A 5,450-nucleotide genomic window follows, 5' to 3' on the forward strand; every position below is an offset into this window, starting at 1 on the left:
GTGCCCTCCCCCTCCACCCTCTCCTTCTCCCATCAACAAGTTTAAGAAAGTTCTCTTCATAGAAAGCCTCATTATTGACATGGACACCCTCACTCAGAACGCCCTCACCATACACCACTCCATCCCGCGGTGAGTGATAACAACTCTGTTTGTGTTTAATTAGCTCTTGGTTTATGGGGCAGTTTGAGTTGAGGGTGTGGCTGTTTTAGTTGGTTATGCAGTTGACAGAAATACACGTGTATTGATGTGGGTCCTCTCTGTATGCCCTCCCCAGGCTCTGGTCTGAAAGCTCAATAGGCCCTCACTGCACTCCCAATGGAGGCAAACAGTTGCCACTTCTATGGTTCGATTTCATTCCACAAAGCTGGAATGGTAACTAACGTTCTCCGTCTCTCGATATCTGGCCAGGTGAAGGCCCATCTTGCTTATCACGAAGCAGAACTGTTGATTGAACCACGATGGCTGCTCGATTTCACAGGCCTGGAGGACAGCACAGCTTTAGAGACTACGCCCCAGGCAGCTGGCTGTGTGCCCTGACCCTAAGTGTCATCTGTTTATTTCTCTTATTTTTAAAATCATGTCCCTCATAGGATCCATGTCATGACTTATATTCACAAAAACATCTAAAATAGAAGCATGATTATAAAGCGGTGGATTATTTTTTAAAACAAACATTACAGAATGTACTCATCTAAATGTGTGTTGTCCCTTTCAAAGTCATCACTTTTGAAAGTTGCACACATATTCCCCAAATGGCAAGATTATGTAACATATTTGAGAAATTCTTTGAAATTATTCAAATATGTATGAGGCATCATATGTAAAGACAAAACAAAATCATAATTTTTTAAATTTAAAAATAATACATGTTCATATTGAAATTTTAATTTTTCTCTTGTTCTTATTGTTTTCTGAATTCATAATTATAATCCTAAAACCCAGAGACAGGCATTTTTAATGTGTTTTATATAGATGTGGAGATATACATGTACATATATAGAGATATATATATATATTTCCAGTCTTCTTTTCTGAGTTTCGTCCTACTGAATAGACTCAGAAGTGAGAAATCTTTGTCCTCTGAATGTAATTTCAAACTTTTGGAAACTAATTCCATTTTGTTGAATTCAGCAAATATTTATTGACTGTCTCTACATGCAAGGAGCTGAATAAGTGGAATAAGAAGATTAACAAGATGTATTCATATTGACTTTTTAAAGAGACCATTAACTGGTTCAGAAGGAGATGCCAAATAGAATTACAGAAAATATTCTGAACAATTGCAACATCATTGGAATAGGTGTGTAGTCTCCCAAGAGGACAAATTGAGGTGACAAATTGCACAGTACACATAGTTGTGCAATTCCTGGAATCTTACAAAATGAACGTGGCCCACATCATATGCAGAATAAAACTATTTGGGATAACCAGTAGCAACCACCACAGCTCAGCACTAAAACTAGCCTAATCCAATGGTAAAAAATAGGTAAGGTGACATGGCATCCCAGTCTGTCTGGGACAGTCCTCTGCTTTATGCCTGTCGTTTTGATAAAATTAGTAACATCTGTCCCCTTTCCTCTCCAAAGAGGACTGGCCTGGGGGACCAATTAATGACCTCCTTGATAACAGAGACAATTGATGTTGGTACTTTCCCCCTGCCTCCGAGTCTCTAACGGCAACATTTTAGTTAGTTTAGTTAGTTAGGCCTGTTGGCCTGCCTAAACTATTTCTATTGGTCTATTTCTTGGCCTTTTTTTTTTTTTGCTCTTTATTTCCTATCAATTAAAAAACACATGCTCTAGTTTCCAAAAAATACAATGAGTCAATAAACAGTGAGATGATATCTAATCTTAGCTTTTTATCAAGGAGACACAGGTTAAAACAAGTTGTTATCCATAATTAAAGTCAGTAAGAGTGCAGTAGGTAGATTCTACTACACTCTTGAGTGTGAGAAGATGAAATTGTTAGGATCCCTAAAGGTAATTTGGTTGTAGATTTCACATTATCCGAAGGTGAAGATTGTGGATTTTGAGCCAGGCTGCCCAAGAATGAATCCTAGCTGCACCATTTACCAACAGTATGATCCTGGGAAATTATCTACCCTCTTGGTGCCCCAGTTTTCTCATCAGTAAAATGGAGATAATAATCATATTTCTCTCATAGGATGGTTTTAAAGATTACATGATGTTTACATCCTATTACATCCAACATACATACTATGTGAGCTCACTCCTGATGAATGGAATGATCTAGGAAGTGAAACTGAAACGTAGCGAAATTATCCACGTGTTCAATCCTTTGGCAAATGAATTGGAGGACAAATAACAAAGCAGGCACTATTCTAGACACGGTGATATCCTAATAAGAGAAAGACAGATAGGCTTCCTGTCCTCTTCTTGCCTGGAGGGCAGGAAAAACATTAAACACCGAATTACAGCTGAAGTATGATGAGTGGTAAGCTAGGACCATGCATGAGAGAGCCCGACCTGAACACAGGAGGTGAGGAAAGACGCCTGTTGAAGTGACATGTGGGTTTTAAATGAGAAGGTGTAAGGAAAGCGCAGCCTGATGAAAATATCTTATACCTCAGCCAATCCTAGTTTGTTAAATAAAGTCAGGTTATTGTGAAGATTCTTAATACAATGCTCCCATACACTCATACACAGGGTGGTCATCAGTTCAGGCTGGAGCATGAGATAGGCGCCTAACACATTGGTGCTTGCTCATTTGATTTTCAGAGTTGAAGGATTTTTCCTAGTGTAGAAGACCAGACTGCTAAACCTTTCTCTAAAAGTGTGATCTCTTATATGGTCTTTCAGCAGTTGAGTTGTAAAAAGTGGCCTTCTTGGAGCGTTATCCAAGACACTGAGTCTGTTCCCTTCTCTAAACACCCTACATTTTCCGCTGGGATCAACTGCATTTCCAGACACTTTCAGAACTGGTCTCAACACTTTAAAATATCACACATTTTCAAAGTTATTCTTTAGTTCTATACCATCGAAAATTGCCATCTGAAACCCACTTCTTAATTTGTTGTGACTATACTGACAGTTCGGTCCTTAAATAGTTCTGTGTCTCCTATGTGAAGTCATGTATAATTTTATTCAGAATGTAGGGTATAGTTTTATCTCACTTCTAGATACTGGTGTACTTCTGCCTCTCTGATGAGAACATCGTCCTGGCTGCCAGGGAAGTCATAATTAAATGAAAGGCCCAGTCACAACAACCACGTAGACTAGCAGGCACCTTTTTTCTTTGGCCCTGATTTTCTATGTTATACATTTATCATGTATTTTGATAAAAGCTACCCCAATTTTTTGTGATAAAATGATGGGTATAAATAAACTAAATATATAATACATTATTACCATAAATCATTACATATAAATAGACTAAGTATTAATATATTATCGAACAGTTTTAGTTACCATTTAAAAAAACTGGTAAAGCATAAATTAATGACAGAGAATGGAACTCAATAATTTTAGCTATAATTGAGGTATAGGGGATGTTAGAAGCCTGTTAAATCTGCCAGTTTGTACCCCAAACCCAGAGTGCCCAACAGCAAATTTTGTAGGTGCCCCAGAGAGAATGTTAATCTCTACCTGTAGCTTGGAAACTCTGCTGTCCTAGAAGGAGATGGGAAAGATCCCAAACCTTTCTCAAAAGGAAAGCTGAATAAGCATTATTACTCACATCCATACACAGTATGTTCTCAGAGCTCGAAACTTAAAAATAGACCCTGGTAAAAGGCAGAATCCTTAAAGCGTGCTGCATCTTGACTAGGCATGTCTTGTGACTTTCATCTGTTTAGACACAAGTAGAAATAAAATGAACAGCCTAAGAATATGTGAAGCATAGAGATATTTGTTAGGCTTTAGCAAAAGGGCAGAACCAAAGTGAATGACAGAGCGGGGAGGACTTGGAACTCTCAGGATTCAGGATCATCTTGAAGGTTGTTTAGGAATCCATCTGTAGAAAGGAGAAAGGAAAGAAGGAGAATTACATTTGCAAAATATCTACTGTCTTCCAGGCACTGTACTAAGTGCTTTTACATATGCCTTTCTTTTAATTATCACAAGATTTTTCTCTTTAAGACAAGCAATGGTATTCATATGCTTTCTCTTTAAGGATTAGGAAGACTTACCCTATGCTTTTTTTTCCCTATTGGAAAATAATAACAATATGAATCACAGGTTTCAAGCATTTTTTATTCTTAATCTATTTTTAATTAATATTTTTTAATGAAGTTAAGAAATTAATTCTTCTCAATGTTAATTAAGATGATGTGCTTCTGGGGATAATGCTGACAGTTTAGTTAAAAATAAAATTCTTCAATCAATCTTAGAGATATTGACTCTAGTAGATCAAGTTCTAAGGATTGGGTGCAATTTCAAAAGCATGAAAAATAAAATAAGGGCAAGGATTGGATCAGTTGAGACCACATTTTATCAAAGACAAAACATGGCTTATGGTGTGACACTGGCAATGACATTAAGTCACATAGGCATATTAGCTATTACTCCTTTTTTAGGCCCTCTATTATACATTATCTATCTATCTGATCATGAATAACAAAATGATATGTTTTTTCCTCCTGAAATTTACCATATTTTCCATATGGTAAAATATTCACTTATTAAGGTGAAAAGAATTTTATACCTCTTTCACCAAAATTCCAAGTGTCATTCAGTAGTTGTTTGTTTTTAAAGATGAGAAAACTTGTAACTTGTTCATAGTACATGCCAGGCAAATAGACCTTTTTTTAGAGACTGGTCCATTCTCTGTTGCCTAGGCTGGACTTCAGTGGTACAGTCATAGCTCACTGCAACCTCGAATGCCTGGGCTCAAGTGATTCTCCTGCCTCCATCTCCCAAGTAGCTGGGACAACAGGCGTGCGCCACCAAGCCTGGCTAATTGTTAATTTTTTCTTTTTTTGATACGGAGTTTCACTCTTGTTGCCCAGGCTAGAGTGCAGTGGTGTAATCTCGGCTCACTGCAACCTCTGCCTCCCGGTTTAAGCGATTCTCCTGGCTCAGCCTCCCGAGTACCTGGGATTACAGGCATGCGCCACCATGCCTGTCTAATTTTTGTATTTTTTTTTTTTTTTTGAGACGGAGTCTGGCTCTGTTGCCCAGGCTGGAGTGCAGTGGCCGGATCTCCACTCACTGCAAGCTCCGCCTCCCGGGTTCATGCCATTCTCCTGCCTCAGCCTCCCGAGTAGCTGGGACTACAGGCACCTGCCACCTCACCCAGCTAGTTTTTTGTATTTTTTAGTAGAGATGGGGTTTCACCGGTTAGCCAGGATGGTCTCGATCTCCCGACCTCGTGATCCGCCCGTCTCGGCCTCCCAAAGTGCTGGGATTACAGGCTTGAGCCACCTCGCTCGGCCAAATTTTTGTATTTTTAATAGAGATGGGCTTTGATCATATTGATCAGGCTGGTCTCAA

Source organism: Piliocolobus tephrosceles, chromosome 4 (genome assembly GCF_002776525.5).
Source record: "Piliocolobus tephrosceles isolate RC106 chromosome 4, ASM277652v3, whole genome shotgun sequence".
In the NCBI taxonomy this organism is placed as follows: domain Eukaryota; kingdom Metazoa; phylum Chordata; class Mammalia; order Primates; family Cercopithecidae; genus Piliocolobus; species Piliocolobus tephrosceles.